The 22831-nt window shown below is 48.7% G+C and overlaps 1 long non-coding RNA gene across 1 annotated transcript; it reads right to left on the reverse strand.

The window, feature by feature from the left end:
- Window positions 1-8353: 8353 nt before the first annotated feature.
- On the reverse strand, window positions 8354-19859 carry LOC144170748 (uncharacterized). The gene is made up of 3 exons (XR_013322674.1): window positions 19324-19859; window positions 19020-19228; window positions 8354-8705 (listed from the first exon to the last, which is right to left on the reverse strand). It is a non-coding gene; the product is annotated as an uncharacterized LOC144170748 (long non-coding RNA).
- Window positions 19860-22831: the final 2972 nt, after the last annotated feature.

The raw sequence follows: 22831 nt of genomic DNA on the forward strand, positions 1-22831 counted from the left end.
GGCGGCGAACGTCGAAGGTGAAGCGTGCTTTGCTCCGTGGCTCTGATAAAGGACGCATTGCAACGAGATTTCGTTATCTTAGTTCTAAGGGCGATAGCGTTTGTTTTGCTTTCTAAACACGAAACTTTTGGTCTGTGTCTGTGTCAATCAATTCAACGCGTATTGCAACGCGTATTGTATTGCGTATTACTATTTCTTTTCTTTTTTGTCAAATCCACCACCACGTCGATCTCTTCTCTGTTTTTTTTTTGTTCGTCAATACTTGCTTTAGTACCTAGGTGGCTTCTCACCACACTATTCAAATGATCTATTTCTCACCTCAATTCCTTTCCACTTTGGTGTGGTCATTTTTAGTTACCAACCAGCTGCATGTTCCAGGCAAAAATACAAAGACGCTATGGGATATATGTGGCACGAGATCGTCACCGAGACGGGCGAGACATGATATCTGTTGGATCGGGGCAAAGCATGGCAGAGCGTGCAAGTCCCACTTCACCCTCGCCGTTCCCCGCCGAAGCGTGTGCGAGTGAGGCATGTTGGCAAAGAAAGTGACCCCTATGGCCAAACACTGAATGTGATCAGCATTGCTGCATGAAATGCAAGAAAAGACCGGGCAGCGAGCGTGGTTGGACGCGCACGCGCACATGGATGTCTCGACACCAGAAGTGCAACGTCAGATGTCGCGACGATGCATTTTGCCACGCGCTCGCGTGCCCCGGCTTATTTTGCTGCCGGGTGTACATGGCTGCTTTCAAAATAAGCTGTTGACCCGCCGCGGTGGCTCAGTGGCTAAGGCGTTGCGCTGCTGAGCACGAAGTCGCAGGTTCTATTCCCGGCCGCGGCGGCCGCTTTTCTGGTGGAGGCGAATTGCAAAAACTCCCGTGTGTACGAGATTTCGGCGCACGTTAAACATCCACAGGTTGTGAAAATTAATCCGGAGCCCTCCACTACGGCGTTCCTCATCACCTGCGTTGATTCGGTGCGTTAAACCCTACAATTAATCAAATAAGCTGTTGCAGGGGCTTCGCGGCGTGCCTCTATATATGTCCTGTTTCTCACGCTGCGTGTGTTCAGTGCGTCATACGACTCACGAAGACGCAAAAAAAAAAGAAAAAAAAGAAAAACGACTTTTACAGTGCCTTTACCTTAGTGCATCCACAAGATTGGTCCAGTGCCGACTGGCAGTTATGACTCTTAAGTTTCGTGCGCGCTGCCGCATTCATTCAGACACCGACAGTGCCAAAATCTCCGGTGGAGAGACGGCAATGACTTTTCCTACACCTTTAAGATGAAGGTCGCAGAGATAAATATTTAGTTGGCAACGCGCACAGCGAAACTTCGGTGCGGCTGCGTATACGTATATGATCAACCACGTTTCTTTTTTTTTTTTCATGGAAACGGAAAATAGACCGAGCAAACGAGAACTCTTAAGACGGACTTCACCGTGCTGTGGCGCATGCCTTCCTTGCCCTGGTTGGTTCGCACTGTTATCGTTTGCATTACGAATCACGCACTAAAAGGAGGAGGAGGAGGAGAAGGAGGAGGCTATTTCGATAAAAAAAGAAAGATTTGTGCGTTGATAATTTGTCTACCGTGTTGTGGCATATTAAGACCAAATCATCAGGAAGTGTGTATAACCGGTAATGAAAGCGTAGGTAACGAGAAAGAAAAGTTGAAGCTTTATCATGCTGAGAAAGACCTGGAACCACGCAAATCATGCAGCTCAACTTGAATGAACGTGCATTTACTTCGTCTCTGTTAATTAATTCTTCTTCTGAAGACCTGAGGCCAATCCCCCGCTAGAACACGGCGATCGCATGGCCAGCGGTCGACACTGCGGTGCGGTTCGCGCCACACCATTGCCAATGCTCATGCTACGATGGATGGTCTCTTCTGATATTTGCCAGGTATTTCTGGCTTTTCAGGCTTCTGGTCAATCCCTAGAAAGGACGCACCAGTTCGGTAGATATCCACAAATTCTTTTGTCGTGTCTGGTCCGGAGATGTCGTGACGTCATGTCAGAGGATCAGTGGCGTAAATGCAAAAAAATATATATATATCACAAGGGGGGACGCACATCTCGCCATGGCGGCCATTGTGTTTTCATAAATTGAGGTGTTCTTTCTAATATTATAAAAATTAAAACCACGGTTTGAAATTACAATAAAAAAGTGAGCATGGGTTTACATCTCATGCAACTTCATTGTTCTATTGGGCCTTATCGAAAACAGGTCCAACGGCGGTTGCAATTTCACTACAATGTAACACAGCCGAAAAGCATTGAACATGCGTACACACAACGTAATAACGAAGCATTAAAAAGTTGAACAAGAAATACTCTGTACAATATGGGAGAGAAAGAGAGAAAAAAATTTAATGGACAGGCAAGCCAGCCAGGCTATAGCCTCCCAATTTGCTACATCAGAGGCGGGCGAAGGCGCGAGGTTGTGAAGCACGTTCAGTGCGCAAGTTCCCGCTACGAACTTGAACGCACCACCGCTAATTTTAGTACTTTGGGACCGCACAATGTCCGTCCGCGTCCGTGCGCATAGCATTTACAATCGCAAAAAATAAAAAAATTCGAGACTGTGTCTGGGAGACCAGACAGAGTCAGTGTCAGTCGTCTTACCCATTGGGCTATGACCGTGAGTCAGTACCCGAGAGTCAAACGGCTGACTCCCTCGCCTGTAATGGTGCGGAGTACCTTAGGTCCCCCAATGTCCGTCCGCGTCCATCCGTGCGCACACCCCCATCAAGCGAAAATCAAGCGAAATTCGATTTGAGCCGTGAGTTGCAGTTTCATTTAGGGAATAATCAAGGTGCAACTCACGGCTCAAATCGAATGACGGTCGGGGCGCAAATAGGATGTCACTCGGGGCGCAACTTGGATGTCATTTCGAGTCCCCGTACTCCGCACCCTCGCCATCATCCACGGAGTGGAGAGGCTGCCATTTTTTTCCCTAAACCTGCCCGTGTACGCCCAGATCTCTTCGCGAGAGTTTTTTCTGCCGTGGATCAGAGCCGGAATGACATGTCGCGCAACAAAGCTTGGCGCTCTTAACATTCCTCCGGAACACCATGGACTTGAGAGTGAGCTATAAACTCACGGACAAATGACTATTTCGACTTACTGTTTGTGTGTGCTTTTCGGGTGTGCCTGTGCGTTTGAGCAGTTATGCGCATGTGAGGGTTCTTTTCATATATTTTATTCATATCACACTCATATAGTGTAACAATATGAGTAATGATCACCTATGATATCGAAATATGCATTCCTTAGGTTTGGTTGCTTCTGACATTTTGAGAGGCTCCAGAAACGAGAGTGCGGTTCTTGCACGCGCTGGCAAGTTTTCATCAACTCTGGCCTTTATGAGGTTTGCAATGTCTTGATGAACCTTTGCAAGAGCTATGCAGTTCGGACGTTCCTCCGCACCGTACTACACGGCCACGTCTTCGGGCACTGAACGATCGCTGCGCTTTCCAAAAAGAGACCGGCATCGCCAAGACGATCCTGACAACGCTCTCTACTTCCTTGAAATACTGGCTGGTTGATTCAAATGTGAAGTGTCAAAGATAAATAGCAAGGGTTGCAAGGGAGGACACTCCCCCCCCCCCCCTCCCCCTTGATTTACGCTTCTGACGGGGATGGCCTCACGATCTCTTGCTAACTTAACAGTAGCAGAACTCCGCGGTGGGTTTGGTCACGTGGGCTTTCCTGCGCGACGGGGACGCCCGCAAGCAGACCGCAGTATATGATTGTTTTGTGAACGACGTGGTTATGGCGCCTATGCCCAGTGCGTGCACTGCCTTCGAGTTTCAATGAATCCCTTTGTATGGTGCCCGAGCCCTAAGCTTGGCCTTAAAGGGGCACTGACACAAAAATTTAGCATCTTGTTTTTTTCGTTGCGATAAGTAGCTAGTGACCTACTTATAACCTGTAGAAACCTCATTTGCTTCAGCGTGCGACGGTTGTTTAATTAGAGGGATTTTAAATGCGGCCAGTCGCAGTTTCGGTTTCAGCGAGTGCCGCGAAACGATGGATTTTGTGGATTTTGTGTGAACAAAGCTGACCACGTGACCGTCGGAGGGATATCACAGAGCAGAGCCGCCGTAGCACTGTCGAATCCGCATCGACGGCAGTTTGTGCGAATGCCCCCACGTACTGATCTCGTGAGGCGCTTAATTAAAAAGCGACCGTGGATGTGACGCAGGCGCTGCGAGTGCAAATGCTACCGCGGCTAAAGAACGACGCGCGACGCTCGAGACGGTGGGTGGCAAGACGCGCGCTGGGAGCAGCCGGCCGGTCTGCCTACAGGTCCGCCTACAGATGTGTTCGGCTCAGCACTGCGGCGGATATTCGAGTGCCGCTCTCGTAAGCGGTGCAGATGACAATTTTTAATGCAACCCGCCATCGCATCATTAACTCCTTTCTCGTGTAAGCCACTATGGTCGGGACTTGGGGACAATTTCGTGCAGCGGTAACAAGCTATCACTCGAGCTACCTGCGCCGGCCTGGGCCACTTCGCGGCCGTGGCCGCCGCCTGCACAGCGACCGTGCGGCTAGCTCAGTGAGCTTTTCGTGCCTCCGGCGCGTTTTCGCATCCAATGGTAATAAACAGTAATAGAAACAGAGTGCCTGGAATCGCTGTAGAACTTTGGTCGCGGCCAGCTGCCCGATTAGCTGACGAAATCACGACGCCTCCGCCGCCAACGATCGGGTCGTTCGTTCTCGAGAGCAGAAGCTCCGCCCTCCGGCCCTCCGATTGGAGCGGCGAGCCGGGCGAGCCCGCGTAAAACGCCGGTAGTGCGGAAGCGGCAAACACAAACTCGTGACGTGTTTGGATGTTGTTTATTTACAATTGCGCGTGGTCCTCTGCTGGCTGCTCGGTTGCGTTTCGCACACTTCAAAATTGATTTTAAATATGTTCTAGGCTGTATTCGCCGCTAATATTTTGCAGATGATGTATATGTGTTCCCACCAATCTATCTCCGACGTTATCTCGCCTTCAAAATTTTGTGTCAGTGCCCCTTTAATAAACATCTTTATTGTTAAGGCGCCTGGTATAACACATCTAAGCGCCTTAAACAGAAGGATATATCGTCTTTTCTGATGGAGGCGAAAAGCAAGAACGCTCGTGTGTACGAGATTTCGGCGCACGTTAAAGATCCCCAGGTGGTCAAAATTAATCCGGAGCCCTCCACTACGGCGCGCCTCATCGCCTGCGTTGCGTCGGCGCGTTAAACCCCACAATCACAGAAGGATATCGTGAACCCAACTTAAATTTTTGCCGACCTACTGCATGCCTACATACACACGTGCTGTAGCAGCGTAAAAGCTGGTGGTACAACATTTTCGAGCCTTCCGCAACGTTACAAAATACTCTATTGAACTCATGCCTGCAAACGGTTATAGCGAATCATTAGGCCTTCTGGGAAATCCCAAAACCCCTACAGAAAGAAGGCTGGAATTAATTTTTGTTCCTTGATATCTGCTCTCGCACTTCCTCAGTTGTCGTGTGTTAGCAGCTGGATTGTTCTCTGTGTTTTAAATACTGCCGAACGCAGAAACCTACAACATTCATAGCCGCATAATTCCCTTCGCGCTTCGCGCAGGACTTCGCGAAGCAGGCGATGCTTCTCCGGGTCCGGTGTCAACAAAACAGCCCCTGCATTGAGCTTGTTTATGCGACTTGTAGCCTCAAGCGTCAAAGGGCAAGTATCAAACGTCAACCGAGCCTAAGGAAACAGCAGTGAGAGCAAGCCCGAGTCTCTTAGCTGCTATCAAGCAACCACCCGTGGTCGCGTTCCCCGCCAAAAGACCTTTGCTATAGCGAAGCTGGGACGCATGCTCTGCTAATTTTGGTGTATACATTCAGACAACAGGTGGTATGCTGTGTGCGTATAAAATGAAGCTGTGATTCCGGCAGTCTTATACATACACGCTCCTTAATATCCTCGATTAATGTGCCCTGCCGTTATACCAGAACGGTTATTTCTCTGCCCGATGTAGTCCCGTCTCTTCCAAACAATTCGCATGAGAGCAGACATACGTCATCATCACTTACCGCAGAGCGCAACCAGGAGCCAGCGGCAACTGTTACATGAGGTTCCGGGGATGACTATATCCTCTACGGCGTAGACCACAGGACAACAGTTTTATGTTGTGTTTGACGAACTATTCGATCTTGAGGAAGCGTCGTCCAAGTTTCTTATCCTCATTGTTGTGATCGTTACTAACATGCAGGTGTCCGTAACGGAAACTGCAAACGCAGGAGCTTGGTGCTGCCAGAGCACCTTCCTTCTATAGCATCATGATAAAAATTGCTGTTCTTGCCGTCACAATTTGCTTATTTCTGGCAGTGGGCCCGGTCGCCGCGTTTCACAAATCGCATTCGCAGTCATGGGAAAATTTGTAGCAAGTAGAGGCCCACATGATAACATATTTCGCCTGTACTGTATAGGTAGAAGTAATTACCCTTGGAAACATGGTAATACCTATATTTTCCGGGCTGTTTCACCGAAATTACCCCGTGTACGTTTCAGGTGTTACGACAGCACGCCTGCGAACCGCTTACCTGGTTAATCACCGCACACCTCATTTCACACATCAGTGGTTTCGCCGTGAAACTTAATTGACCCGCAGTTATGTTAACAAGCTCCAGCCTCACCCTCGCTGGGGGCTGCACTAGTATATGCGCTTCATGCGGACGAGCTGGGCCAGGATTGCCGATGATCGACGGATTTGGTTATGTTACAAGCTGTATCAGATTTCGCTTCGTCTCGTTCCAAGTAATTGACCCATGGATTGAATGGCGGAGCTGAAAAACTGGAAGCGTTCTCAAAAGATTTGGCGATCATGCAGGAAGAGATACGATCGGCGCCGTGGGTAATTAGCTTTACATAAAACGTGTCCCACAACGACTTGGCTCCCACAGCTGTCTGTGGTCGGAGCGAGTGGCGCTCTTCCGCTAACTCCACGCAAACAGGTAGGCCGCACCATCTCTAGGCGCCAGAAATGATAGGTTTTAACCGTTGTGCATTGTGGGGCTGACCCAGCCATGCTTGTCCATTACCTGAAGAACAAAGCAGGACATACTAGTGCCAAATAAACGTGCCGGCTATTCGCTGTCGCACGATGCATATCCCAACGAAATACCGTGATGGTCACCCCAAGGGGATACATGTAGAGTGGTGATCTCGCTAAGGGTGAACACGGGAGCGCGTGGCCGCCGGTACTATCAGAGCAGCCTACCGTGTCCAGCGCGAACCATCACGCATGCGCTCTGCGTGACGAGCGAGACTATGCTTTCAGCGCGCGCACAGCGTCATCGGAGCGTCTGCGCGTCGTCTGCTATGTTTATCGCGCGTGTAGCGGTGGAGCTATCAGTCACTGTATGAATGAGTGGACACTAGAATCCACATGAAAAATGTTTCCGTGTGAGCGGTAATTCGTTCTTTAGCTTCAATACAATGGTTTCGGCACAGGAGCGCAACTCGCCCACATGTTTCAAACAGACTCAATCAAAAGATCACGCAGATTTTAACAGCACTATTTTTGCAAGTGCTTAAAAAAAGTATTTTAAATGCACATAGAAGCACGAAAATTCAAGGCTTCGAAGCGGGTCACTCAAAGGTGGCGCAGGCGCTAGGACCTTCATTCAATAAACGAATATACGGGAGAAAACTATCATCCTTTACGTTTTTATATTTCGACGTTTTCATGCAAGGATCCAGGAATCGCGGATCAAAGCAAAGTACCATTAGCAGACGAGACGCAACATAGCAGACGACGAGCAGAGACGCTCTGATGACGCGATGCGCGCGCTGAAAGCAAAATATCGTTCGGCACGCACAGCGCATGCGTGATGGTTCGCGATGGGCACGGTAGGCTGCTCTGATAGTACCGGCGGCCACGCGCTCCCGTGTTCAGCCTTAGCGAGATCACCACTGTACAGCGACAGCTATTGACGTACGGCTGTGCTGTTATAATCATTTCAACAACGATTTTCAAACCGCATCACAATGCTATGATATAGCTGTACTATTATGACGTTCTCCCAACCATCACAGAAGAAACCGAGGGCGTCAGTCAAGGTTTTACTGCAGGCAGCGCGAAGTTACAGTGAACTAGAATATTCCATTGCACTGTAGCGAAGTCCCGGCTGGCCCATGCATGTGCTAGTTCCAAATGTAGTGAACAGCGGGGATCTACCAAGTGGGACCAGTTTCCTTACACTGGATTGAGAACAGTAAGTGGGTAGGCCTCGACCAGCCTTTTCTTCATCTGTGTGGGTAGTGTGACTATAACATCCAAGCATTCACTGCAGCAGCCACAGATAGCAAGAACACAACAGAGATGTAGAACTTGTTTATTCCTGAAGGAACGATGGGATCAGGGACAATATCGCTGCTTGACATCTCGCCCTGCTCGCCAAAGGCATGTGCCGTAAATACTCGGCCACAACGGAACCGAAGGCCGCGCAGTCATCCGGCGTCAGTGATTCCGCCTGAGCTGGTTTTTTCGGAGTGCTGGGTCTCTCTTCTAGAGCACACAGCTGAAGCCCGTCTTCGTTCCTCTTTAGTACGTACGATTCCACAGCGATATCGCAGGGGCCAGTACGCTCACTTGGCGTAGGGCTTGGTGCCAGACTCAAAACTGGACTTGGTGGAACTTGATCATTTGGGTCACTGGAAATCACAGATTCCTGCAATAAAGCACGCACAATCACTAAATAAATAACTGATCTGGAACGGTTTGATTAGCAAAAAAAAAAAAAGAAAAAGAAAGACCGTTCTTAACGTAACAACGAAATTGCTTCGTCCGAAATGTCGCTCTATTTGAACTGTTTCATTGTCCCCAGAGCAATGCAAACAGAGAGCCCATCATACCCACTTTTAGCGAATTGTGGCTTATAACGAAGCCAATTTTCTGTCCCGACGACTGGGTTATAACGAGAATTTACTGTGTGTTTATATACTAACTTTCGCGAATTTCACCAGAGATGAAATTTTTGCTAATTTACCACTGTATTTCTGTAATTTTCTGTTCGCTTTCTTATACCTGAAGTGTGTCCGTACTATTATTGTTGCTTGTCCACACTTTAATAATACTGCGATTAATTTGCGAAAACTATGTGTAACAATCGTTAACATAACCTAGCATTGGAACCCCCTCAGAAATATCAAAGCTTAGTTGTTACATGCCGAGCCACCCACTCGTGTAGAAAGCCTCAGCCGGACAAAAGCCGCGGAGTGTTTTAACGTGCCATACTTATGAGCAAACCGCTAGCAACAGGGCCAACAGTGCGGAAACACTATTAGCCCACCCCGACTTGCCTCCCCGCCTACATTCTGCTGTGACAGCCTGTGGCTCTGGTCGTGTACACGGAAGCTTCTCGACCCTTACTGGTGATCCACTTTGTGGTAAATTCCACGCGGGCACGTGCGCCCGGAGGACTTCTGTGAACAGCCCCTGCGATTCCTCACTGTGCAGCTCGTCATTGGAGTTTTCAGAAATGGGTGTCACCAGCGGCCGCCGGGCTATATGCGTCGTGCCTGTGAGCCTACTTGCTTCGAACTTCGCTGTACCATTTGTTTATTCCTGCCCATCCACTTGCGAGGATAAGGGCGTGACCCGCACTGTGACTTCCGTTTTCCACGCGGCCTCAACAAGCGGTGTGAAGGAGTTCTGCACCGACTGCGCCTGAATGTGGCGTTTACTCGGAGTTTTAAGTTTAAGATTGGGTGGGAAGATTCCCCCCTGTGCCGGACTTGCGGTGTGCGCGAGACTGTAAATCACTTGCTGTGCGTCTGCCCTCTATACGCTGCTGCGCGAAAAACTGCAGCGAGCTCCCTCTCTCGTGTACGTCATGGAGGCAGTCTCGAAGTGCTGACAGTACCTTAGGTACAAAAGTTCTGCTCCAGTTCCTACGAGAGACTGAACTGGACAAATCTCTCTAGATCAGAGACAGAGCAAGTGTCTCACGATATCTTCTTTTTCGCACTGTGGCGTTCATCTATTTATTTTTCTTGGGTTGGTGTTGCTACTTTTTTTTTCCGTCGTTTACTTTTCATTTTGCTTCAGCGTTTCCATTAACGATTTTCTTTTCAATTGTATTTTTATGTCCGGACAATGTTGGCAGCATTCTCTTGTTTTACTTGTACTTCTTTTTTTTCTTTTTTTTTAACGCTTTATGTTTGTCTTCTTCCTGCTGTAACCCTGATGTCTGATATTCACCACTCATCAACGTAGTCACCCCCATCTGGTGTAGCAAGCCTTGTCTCTAGCAGGGCTGACCTCACCAGTTCACATTAAAGAGCATTCTCTCTCTCTCTCTCTCTCTCTCTCTCTCTCTCTCTCTCTCTCTCTCTCTCTCTCTCTCTCTCTCTCTCCTGTAATACGTACTTAAAGTGTTTGATCCCTTCCCCCATTTTTTTTCTTCAATGCAATGAACTTGGTTATTACTTTGCTTCTTACTTTGCTTTCATTTTTTTTTCTTTTGCTGGGGAGAGTTGTTGAGGAGTTGTACGTCACAAAAGTTGGCACACAAGACCGTTTCATCGGGCGAGGGGGAAACGCGCCCTCGTACTTTGCGCTCGCGGAGCGCGGCCGCCTTTCCCCCTCTCTGGAGTGTGCGCGCCGATCACGGCCGCTCCTTTGCCTTCATGAGCTTTGTAGGCATCGCGTAGGAGGGTTTTCCACTAATTTTCGCACTATTTCAATGCAATGCTGCCAATAAGGGAGCCAAACTGGCACCTTGCGAGTTGCACACTTAAAATACACAAGACTTTTTCGCAATTTTGTTCTGCTGAGCATTTTCTGTACACCTACTTCGGAATGGTTGCAAAAAATTGGGCTATTGGCGGTGAGATGTTTGAGTGGCGCCCCCTGGCTCTGACGTCGGCTTAGGGACTCGCGCCGCTGTCGTCTGCTACACTCCGCTTGTGAGGGGCAGCAGTGCCTGGGCTAGAAATCACCCGCTTCGTTGGTGTAGTGCGTTAAAAAGCGTATTTCTAGCGACTAAGTTATTTTGCCAGCTTCTGACGCATCTGAATAATTTGAAGCTGTATCCCCCACAAGTTTGCAACACACGAAGAGATAGAGAACATCTTTCTTCAGAGTATCGGTCAGAAGATCGTGTGCAACTCGTCCTTTCATACTTATTCGCCAGGATCAGCGATCAGAGCTTCTCGATAAGTATATAAGTATTCAAAATGCGTAGGCTTCCCTGCAGTATTTTTGAGATGCTCCTATGAAGACTCAACAGTTTAATGCTACGTACCAAGCAGCGGCCTCTACACGCGCATCGCACAGTAGGAAATAAAGCGGCTTTCTTCTGTTTCTTTCGTTGTTGTCTTCTATCAGATTAATGTTTCTTGCTTTTTTTTGCCCAACGCATTAATTTTTCTGCGCCGTCACCAACTTCTTATTAGAAGGTTTGGGGATGTTTGGGAGGCTCACAAAGGTCGTGTGGATACTTCCTTCATGTTGTATGTCACACATTCCCTTCTTCACAAATTGGCTTTCATTACGGCTGCGTGCAAGAAGGTGCATATCCGCAACGTGCTTTGTTTATTCACATGCAAATACAATGAGAAGGTATGTGCTACGCCCCCGCGACCGCGCCCTAAACGACGTGGTCCACAGTACTCGAAGGCGGCTTTTGTGCTCCGAATTTCTATCTTAATTATATCGTTATCATAACGAACTGACTCTCAACTCGAACAATATTGACATGATTACAGTGTTGAAGGCATGATATACTCGCTAACTAACGTAATAAATAGTATACCTGCATATATTACAAGAATCGAAACCGAAGAATTCCAAGTAGCTCTTTATTGCTTTTCAACCCTTCCAGGCGCAAAGAACACATTCTATTCTACTCGGGATGGCGTTCTATGATTTGAAGAAAATTACTTTTACTCTCTTGCCCTGGACTGAGGACCCGTCCCACTAACCAGATCGATTTAATTGTTAAATAAAGTTTTCCCCTCCTCCCCTTACTCCTCCTCCTCCTCTTGAGTGCAGTTTTCCTATAACGCTATAACGCGTATCCGAATATCGGGAAGATATGGCTGTGCAAAATGTTCCGAAATATCCCTCCAGGTCTTAACAAACATATATGTGTTACTATAAATTTAACGAAAACGTGACTCGTTTTGCTCAATAAACCTCCATACTGGTTAGATGCATGGTATAGAATCAGCACTCGCGTATATACACACTGGGTTATTTGGAACTCAACCTACAGTTTTTGCAGTCTAACACGTTCGAGCGTTCGGCAAGGTTGCAAAAACTGTTTTACCTTACATATGATTACCGGGAATCGTAATGCCTTCTGCCAAAGCCAACAGCCCTGAAGGCCTAGAATTTGTGGTCTTCCATTTTCGCTGTTGTCGGTTATTAGCAGCTGACTGTTCCTTTTGTTCTAATGCTTATTTGAGAAGCTGACGCCTAGCTCCGACTCTTCGCGCTCCGCTCAGGACCGGCTTCGCAAGGAATGGGGTGGCGCCGGCAATGTTTCTCCCGCAGCGGTATCCAAAACTATACTTTAATTGACACCATGAGTTAGTGTATGCGATGTTAAGCCTATTATTATGATAAAAAGTTACCCACACGCCAATTCTGGTGCGGACAAGCATCAGACGTTGACCGAGCGCAAAGAAATAGCAGGGAGAGCGAGCCTGAGTGAAGCAGACGACAAATGCGAGAATCCCTAAGGTGACGTCACGGAGGCGGGCTTCGCAGCGCCGCCTGTGTTCGCGCTCACCGCCAATATGTAATGGCCTCTCTGCCTGGGACCGCAAATTTCTTTGCTACATGTTGAAGTCACAATGAGGCAAGGAGGAGGGGGAAGAGGTAAGGGAAGGCAAGCCTTGCGTGCTGATGTCTGGGCACCCGCCTGTTGGGTGGCCCCGATACCGAGACCCCGATACCGAGACCCCGATGCCGAGTCCTGTTTTCGCGGTAGCGGACGCAATTTCCGCAATCATGCTTCATTCTAGCTCGAGTTCTCGCCGTTCGAATGCCTCTTCGGCATATAGACCCTTTGCAAAATGGCCAAATCGTTGGCGGAAAAGCAGCAAGCCACTCTGGCAACACTGTGCACCGGCTGCGCCGCCATTAGAAAGAAAGCGAAAAGGCTGCGAGCACAGAGTTTCTATGGAGTAGCTACCGTCCACCGTCCATGTAATTGCATACGCGTCCCGCGAAGTGGTGTTTCCCACTGCAGGATGTGAAAATAACTTTGCCGCCCTTCCTTCGATAGAAGAGCGGCATATTCAGGATTTTTATTCTTCGAGGTCGACCACTGAAAGGTCCTACGAGTACGAGCGATCATACGTCAGCGTGGAGTCCTACGTTACGTCAGCGTCAGTGTTGACAAACAGCAGCAAGCAAAGGTAGGATTTGTTGCTAATAAAGAATAGCCTTAGCGCTGCCTCCTTGTTTGGTTGTCGGCGTCCTTGCTCCGTGGTAGCGGCGGCTGGCCGCTATGAACGGGCTATGAAGGGTCCGTCTCTGCTGAGCGCTCACTTTGCGTATGTTCAAACTTTCAAAACTATTCGCGAAAATGACCAAAGCATGCATAATGAAACTGATTTTGATGTCTCTGCTAGAGGTCACGTTTGCGATTCACCGCCTCTGTACTTGCCGCGCTTGATTTTTCCGTCGGTGATTGCGGTGCTAATGCGGGAGCGATATGTCGCACGCGTGCGTCAGCAGCGAGCAGAGGCAGCGACTGCCTCTGCTCGGGTTGAGAGGATTTCAGAGGAAGGAACAAACACAGAAGAAATAGGAGAAAAGAAGGGTACGCCGTTGAGCAGCGGGGTAGATAAGCGGAAGCGATTTGACCAGCGTTAATATTCGAAAGGTAGCGCAAAACACCACTTTAGGAGAGAAATATGACTACGGCAATGGGGCAACAGACTCGTCAAGCCGTGGGCGAAAACATGCAACCGCAACGGCGTTGCTACGACCTGCTTCCTTTCTAATGGCGTCGTCTCGTACGCCACCAGTGTTACCACCGCTGAATTCTCAGTGTTGTCCGCCTTTTTGCAAAGGGTCTATTGAGGAATAAGCGGCGCTAGAAAAGCTAGACATGTCTAACTAATGTCTCTTCAGATAAGAGCCACCACTTTGTAGCTGTGCTCGAAAGCTTGTAGCGGTTGGCCCCTAGTTCCACGTGAATAGACAATAACGATGTTTTATCTCTCTTATGCGTACTTTCTTTTGAAACTGAAATGGGTCAGTGAAACTTACCTGTGCCGCAGGTGGTATTAGTTCTATCTCCACTGTTCACTACATTGCGGCACACCCAGCTCCAAGTATTACATGGGCTGGCCTTGGCGATTGTGTTGATGTATCGATAAGATTTAATACAAACTGTATAATATGCCAGATAATTACTGAGTTCATCCAAAACTACCTGTATTACACCATACAGGGATATGAAGCCAGAAGTCTGTTACAATGACACGCACTTCTGCTTGTTACCCATGGGCGCCGAGCGTATCACGGTTAGATCGTTTTAACATCAGTTTTTGCAGTAAAGCGATCAAAGTACCCGCTATACGCCATCCCAGGTACTCTCTCTCTCTCTATCTCTCTCTCTCTCTCTCTCTCTCTCTCTCTCTCTCTCTCTCTCTCTCTCTCTCTCTCTCTCTCTCTCTCTCTCTCACACACACACACACACACACACACACACACACACACACACAAAAAAAAACTTGTGACGAAGTATTTCAAACATATGTTCGGCACGGCATCGTTTACCCATCGTGGACAACGCTACCCCGAGGCGAATTTCGGCTCCACCGCTGCCCAAAAAGCCGCCAGTTTAAGCAAGGTCGCTTAAACTGGCGGCAGGATGCAACAACTTTACCATTTAGAGTATATTACGGAAAAGAGCGTACAACGCGCTACAACGAAAAATTCGCCGAGACGCCATTGGCGCCCATACGCCGCGGAGCAAACGCCCAAGCCAGTAAATCGGCCAGCTACCAGACGGCGCTCCTCACGCAAGATGGCGGGCCCTCGTTGGAACGGTCTATATCCCTGTTACCTCTCCTAAACACGCAATCGTATTTTCTTAACAAGGGTTCACTGTAGCACACCTTCCGCATTTATAGAAGCTTGAGTGATTGCAGGGTTTAACGCGCCGACGCAACGCAGGCGATGAGGCACGCCGTAGTGGAGGGCTCCGGATTAATTTTGACCACCTGGGGATCTTTAACGTGCGCCGAAATCTCCTACATACGGGCATTTTTGCTTATCGCCTCCAACAGAAAAGCGGCCGCCGCGTCCCCGTGCCCAGCAGCACAACGCCTCTGAGCCACCGCGGCGGGTACCTGTAGAAGCGCGCGCGTTTCTAGGTTGTACCAGAGTCCCTCATTGAGGGACTCTAGTCGTACGTTACTTCGATTAAGACTGGTCGCCCAGTCGAAACGTCAGTGAACTTTATTTTGTAAATGTTTTTCTTGAGTGTCTCTCCCTTTACTTTCCTTATATATACATAGTCTGCAGAGAGCCGGTCAATTCTACCCAAGCAGCGGCTGTACCGCGTCCATCTGGAGAAAGATGTCACCTATTTTTTTTTCCTTTATATGAGCTCAAATAACGTTTTTGCTTTCGCCAGACTAAGTTAATCCCCATTAATAAAAGTTAATTGATCAACCTTTCACACTGGCAGTACAGTTGTAAATCGTTTCATAAGATCTCGTTAACCTTGATTTTTTAACTTTTTGTACCGGAAGCTTGAGCTGACAACTACGAATTTGGTGCCAGCATTTTGCAGGGAAAAGTGCAACTTGGTTTTCTCATTGCGTTCATACTATACGAAACTACACATGTCAGAGAGAGAGAGAGAGAGAGAGAGAGAGAGAGAGAGAGAGAGAGAGAGAGAGAGAGAGAGAGAGAGAGAGAGAGAGAGAGAGAGAGAGAGAGAGAGAGAGAGAGAGAGAGAGAGAGAGAGAGGAAGTAGCAGTGCTTGCCTTCAGAGCACGGGCGAAAAGGGTCAATATTCATGCGGGAGGAGGGAAGCCCGACTCTCGCCCATTTGGTCGCCATCAGCTTTAGATTTGTTAAGCCCCGTGCATCCCTGTCCTAACCTCATAGGTGGAGTGACGGGCTGAGCGGCCACAACGAAATGATGGTCATTCTTTGGGGGGTAGTACGACGATAGGCATTTGGGAAATGTGAGGAAAGACAACGGACAAAAACGCGCGCCCCGGGCAGGATGCGAACCGACCACAACGATGCTCGCCACGTGTTATAAACACGCGGCGGCAGCGGCGTCTTTTTTGTGCGCATGTGGTATACCGTAAGATGCAGCTGTCATACACTTTCTTCTTCAGTCCAACACGTGATCGCCATTCTGGCTCGCAATGGGACCATTGGTCGATTGGCATGGGTGCCGGGTCACACGGACTCGGATGGGGGCAACCAGGCTGCACACCATGCAGCAAGGGAGTGTCTCACTAGTACCGCTCCCCTGGACGACGACGACGCGTCGCGCCCCTCTCCTGACCCTCGCCTTCAACTTGACCGCGCACGCCATGCTCGGAAGGTACGCCTTGCGTCCGTTACTCCCGCTGGCTACCTGGCTCTGGCTCCTCCGATGCCTCGCTCTGCGGAAATCTTCATCAACAAAACTATTGCTACACAGCCCTCACACCCCACATCATGAGAAAATGGGTTCACCCGGCAACAACTCCACCTCCTTACTGCCCCTACTGTCAAGCGTTAGTGTTCGCCACCCTCAACCACTTAATCTGGCACTGCGCCGCATTTTCTTTGTACCGCCCAATACTCGTCAACGCTTTGCCACGTCATTCCTCTCAAGACGACCCCCCGTTCGAAGACGCTAATTTTCTCTCAGCCCTCGGGGTGTTCGGCCTAGAGAGTGGTCTCTCGAGAATCGAGATTAGTGTAAACCGGGGCCTACCCCGGTCGTAAAAGTTGACTTGACTGCACTCACATGATCCCAATAACCCTAGCCTTGCTCTGCTGACGGCAGTGATCTCTAAGGCGTTCAAGGACCCACCATTTGTGCTACTCGGCTACTCCTCCCTGCCTCTTCCCCCTCTTCCCTTATTATGGCCGCATGGCCATCCCATTGAAATAAAGGATTACAACAACAACAACAACAACAACTTGAGGGACATGGTAGGCCGCATGACAGCTGCATCTTACCTGTACTCTCCTAGGGGGCAGAAACTTGGAGGCTCACTATCAGGGTTCAACTTAAATTGAGGACGACTCAGCGAGCAATGGAACGGAAGATGATAGGTGTAACATTAAGGGACAAGAAGAGAACGGAGTGGGTCAGGGAACAAACGCGTGTTAAGGGCATATTAGTAGAAATTAGGAAGAAGAAATGGATGTGGCATTGCGCTGCTGAGCACGAGGTCGCGGGTTCGATTCCCGGCCGCGGCGTCCGCTTTTCTGATAGAGGCGAAAAGCAAAAACGCCCGTGTATACGAGATTTCGGCGCACGTTAAAGATCCCCACGTGGTCAAAATTAATCCGGAGCCCTCCACTACGGCGCGCCTCATCGCCTGCGTTGCGTCGGCGCGTTAAACCCCACAATCAATCAAATCAAGAACAAATGGATGTGGGCAAGGCATGTAATGCGAAGGCAAGATAACCGCTGGTCATTAAGGTATAACCGACTGGATCCCTAGAGAAGGCAAGCGTGGCAGTGGGCGGCATAAAGTTAGATGGGCAGACGAGACCAAGAGGTTACGGGGATAAATTGGTCGCAGTTAGCACAGGACCGGGATATTTGGAGATCTATGGGAGAGGCCTGTTCCCTGCAGTGGGCGTAGATAGGCTGATGATCATGTACCGTATTTACTCGATTCTAAGCACCGTCTTTTTTCCACCATCACGATCTTTTCATCACCGTCTTTTTTCCACCATCAAGTTAGGGGGAGGGGTTGCTCCCGCCACTTTTTTTTTCGCGGGCGAACCTGACGAGACGGGCGCAAAGAATATATGTTTCATATGGCGAACACTCAAAGGAAAAATAGGCACAGACAGTGAACCCACCGCTTACGTATGATACTCAGCCACCCTCACTACCATTCGAGAGCGTTGTGCCGCTTGGGCGGGCGCTTTCAGTATCCCCCAGCAGGTCGTCTTCTGTTCCGTTAAGTGGTTTTTAATTGGAAACTTCATAAATGACTTGACTGCAACGTCACCTCGAACCGGTTCGCACGATTCTGGAAGCCACCTTGCGATGGTTGCTCAGAAATTGGGGTGCTAAGATTCGCATGCAAACTTTTTCCAAATGTTTTTCCCGAAAGTAGTGTGATTAGAATCGCAGAAGTACGACATATATATATATATATATCCGAATCGTCAGCCCCGCTAAGCTTCTTCCCGTCTGCTAGAAGAATTTTTCTGAACCTAAATACAAAATTAACAAGAAGTACAACTTGTTTACACTATAATCAACATTAGTTAATTAGTTATGGCTTTGTATTTCAAAAAAAGCACTTTCAGTCAAGTCAAGGTAACGGCTGGGTCAAGCCATGATCGAAAATCACGCATCCTCCAGGCATGGCCGCCTCCTGGGGGGTTGAAGCTGCCATTCGGCGGCTCGCATTGACACTAGCGCCAGTTTCCCTCTAGCGTATACGTATTACTATGAAACTCTGAGGTTTACGTATACGTATTACTATGAAACTAGTGATAAAAGCCATGCGCATGTCCCACGACGTTGCGTTGTGATTATTGCCGAATGAATTCCAGAAAAATAGTCGGCCTATAGTCGAGTAATATTTTTCTTATCCTCCCAACTAAGTGCATTGGCCGATGTACCAATAAAAACGGTAGGCGGTTCCTTCAGACGGCGTTTTTTTTAACACTGCACTCGACAATAGGGTATATCTCTGATGAAGCAGCGTTCGATAAATTGTCTTGAAACCAATCTGCTTATTGTCACTATGCAAATATGAACATTGACTGACAGGAAAACGTACACAGCCACGCCAAGAAAAGCCAGTCTACTTACACCGTCCATCTCTTCGCCATCTTGGAAGTCATCGTTGACAGAGAGAGCGCTTGTCTCCTTTGTCAGTGCCTCAAGGAAGCGAAGCGACGAAAAAAATTTCCATTTTCCGAGGTATACGTCTTCAGCGGGATGCCCACTCTTGGATACCACCTTTTTCCTCTCCTGTCGAAACGTTCTCCTCTTGTTTTGGAAGATGTTTTTCAGTCCATCTGCGCACGCCAGAAATAAAGCAACGGTAAGAACACACACAACGATTACTACAGCTTCGTTCGTCTTCGGGAGGCCGACGACACACGCTACTCACCTATCGTGTACGGGGCAAACTGCGGGTACAGGATAAGCATGTGTCCTGCAATGTCAAGCCACACGGAAGCCTTTACATCCGTGTTCGCGTAATCATCCCTTCTGGTATCCCAGAGTACAGGATACTGCTCCACTAAAGAAAGGAGGGAAAAAATGGCGTCTTCACTGAGACCCTTCGACATTTCTGTCCGAACAACAGGGTGGCAGCTGGGCGACCGGCGCGTCGGGGCCCGCACAAAGCGTCCGCGGGGACGCGGGGAGACCGGTTTCCGCCGCTGACGTCACGCGGATTTCTCCTTGGCGGGCTCGTCGCGTGAATGTACGCCGGCGCACGGATCGTTTGGAACCCTGCGCGCCGTCGCGATGCGGGGGACGTCGCTCTACCCGTGCGGGCAGACTTGCTCAGTATTATTCTATAAAATAAAGCAACTGTACAGGAACTGTACGTACGGGCACGCCACTCGAAACCAATGGCCGCCCCTGCGCAGCTGCCAACTGCACCGACGCGGGGGGAGGACGTAGGAGAGCAAGGGAGTGGCGTAGAGGAAGGGGGGAGATGCGTGCCTTCCGGCGGGGCGCGCTGCTCCAGCGCCAAAATCCGGTGGTGGCGTGGGCCGGTAGTGCCAGGAGAGCGGCTTTTCGCGGCGAGTTGTTCCGTCGCGGCGGCTCACTCACACTTGCCTTGCGCGCGCTCTGTACTCAGTAGACTCGGCGCGCTTCGGCGCGCGCTGCCCTGTCGCAGCAACAAACCGATAAAAGAGCGAGCGCAATTGCCGACACATTTTAAGGTTTCTATTACTCCGTAAAATATACACGAGAAACTAAATACGATTTTCCAGCCGGTTGCTCCATGGGAACTTACCCTCTGATAATTTACTCATCCAGTAAAACATTCAATTGTAGCGGGAATATACTCGATTTTGGCTTTGTTGATTTTACAAACATGCATCGATACAACTAACTACGATATCCTTTGTACTCAGCTTCAAGCGGTGGGAGAAATTGGTACTCTCTTGTCTTTGATTGAAGATTTGTCAACGCATAAATCTGGGCTAGTTGGTTCGAACTCTGAAACATGGTTAATTAGTGCGGTAAAGACGGGACAATAAGGAAAGATCACACCGGACTAGCGCTGGACATGAACTGAAATTTTTACTGCACACATAGAAAGACATACAGGGACGGCGCATTCGTGAACATGACAAAAGCAACAAGAAAAAAATCGCGACAAAGTCAAGTGGCGCATTTTGTTACGCACGTGACAAGTGCGCATTCAGATAATCAGTTTCTTTTTTTCGACAAACTAATAAATGCCGGGCTTACACGGTTATCACCGGCTCTCATGATGCACCACGCTCCAAACAATTCACGGCTGGCTTGGTCTTTAAAACAGTGCAATATCAGTGTCTTCTCGAAAAGTGGAACACAGTGTGGAATGCACAGGCAGCGGCGGCAATGGTCAGCTAAATGACCCCCCCGCAGCGAGCGCTTGAACAGCTATACGGTGCTCTCAGGGCCTGTCATTAATGCACCTACCAGTCTGCCCTATCTAGCATTTTCCACAAGATAGAGGCACTTTGTATACAGCACCTTGTTTGCAAAAAAAGGCACTTTTGGATTTTCGTTCACCACATTCGAAAATAGTGAGAACGGGTATTGGCGTTAGCTGTCTTCGCGGTGCCCTCGAAAAATCCTGTCAGCACCAAGTCGCCGATAGAGTTCAGCACCAAGTTGCTGATTGATTGATCGTAAGGTTTAGTCAACTTAGATCTTAGTCAACCAATTAATTAACGCGCCGACGCTTAGGCGATGAGGCGCGCCGTAGTGGAGGGCTCCGGATTAATTTTGACTAACTAGGGATCTTTAACGTGCGCCAAAATCTCGTACACACGGGTGTTTTTTGCTTTTCGCCTCCATCAGAAAAGCGGCCGCGGCGGCCGGCAATCGTACCCCCGACCTCGTGCTCAGCAGCGTAACGCGCCTTAGCCACTGAGCCACTGCGGCAGCTTACCACCAAGTTGCAGTTTTGAAAGATGCCGGCTTCCCTCGGGAAATAATAGCATCAGTGGTAGAAAACCTTTTGCGTGACGTTAAGGCAAGGGCACGACGTCAAGGGTGAGATGAAATTCGCAAAGAAAGGATGCTTGTGGTCCTTCCTTACATGCTCAATTTCTCCCACCGCCTTAAAAAGGTGGCGGGGAATAATGGTGGTGCCGACGTTGTGTTTTCAGCCCCATAAAAACTAGCACGAATGTGCTCTGCTGTGAACGACAAGAAAAAGGGCAGCTGCTGTGCTAAGAGGCATGCCACGCAGTTTGTTGGTTGAAAACAAGGTGTTGTATACAAAGTGCCTCTATCTTGTGGAAAATGCTAGATAGGGCAGACTGGTAGGTGCATTAATGACAGGCCCTGATAGCACCGTACAGCTGTTCAAGCGCTCGCTGCGGGGGGGTCATTTAGCTGACCATTGCCGCCGCTGCCTGTGCATTCCACACTGTGTTCCACTTTTCGAGAAGACACTGATATTGCGCTGTTTTAAAGATCAAGCCAGCCATGAATTGTTTGGAGCGTGGTACAGCACGAGAGCCGGTGATAACCGTGTAAGCCCGGCATCTATTAGTTTGTCGAAAAAAAGAAACTGATTATCTGAATGCGCACTTGTCACGTGCGTAACAAAATGCGCCACTTGACTCTGTCGCGATTTTTTCTGGTTGCTTTGGCCATATTCACGAATGCGCCGTCCCTGTATATCTTCCGATGTGTGCAGTAAAAATTTCAGTTGATGTCCAGCGCTAGCCCTGTGTGATCTTTCCTTATTTTCCCGTCTTTACCGCGCTATTTAACCATGTTTCACGATTGAAGATTGCCTCAGAGATTACTACAGGGTCGCTTATACTACAGTGCTCACTTATAACGGAAAATACGTGTTTCACAAGGCTGTAGTATTAGCGATTTATGACATTTTCTTTTTTGTTGGAATTGCATATTGCGGGCTGGTGATATTACGCTAGAGTAGTTATTTATTTATTTTTAATACTGTGAGTTCTGCCGGGCTGTTACAGGTTGGGAATACAAAACACTAGCTCACGCAAAAAGCGCTTTCAAATTTTATTCGAATGAGTCAACCTTATTGTTAATTGCAAATACACAGGAGTTCAAGTTGTTCCACACAAAAATTGCCTTGAGAATAAAAGTCAGCTCTAGGCACATAAGGCATGATAGATTAGGCGTGATTAGTTCGCGGTGAAACTCTTCCAGGAGGCGGAAAATACAAACTAGAATTCAAATTCAGCTTATTGTTATAACGTTGATACGAAACTTCCGCCGCATAGCCAATGTAGCGAGACCAGCCCTGGCAGCAAGCATGGAGGTTACCGAGTTTGTTTTGCTCTAATAGGAAAAAAATAAGCCTAGCCGCCATTAGCTGAATACGTTCCAATTTATCAATTATGTACTGTTGGTGAGGGCCACAAATTATACTAGCGTACTCTAAAATAGTGCATGCCTCA

Source organism: Haemaphysalis longicornis, unplaced genomic scaffold (genome assembly GCF_048455015.1).
Source record: "Haemaphysalis longicornis isolate Haplotype H1 unplaced genomic scaffold, Haemaphysalis longicornis Haplotype H1 scaffold_1, whole genome shotgun sequence".
Taxonomy (NCBI): Eukaryota; Metazoa; Arthropoda; class Arachnida; order Ixodida; family Ixodidae; genus Haemaphysalis; species Haemaphysalis longicornis.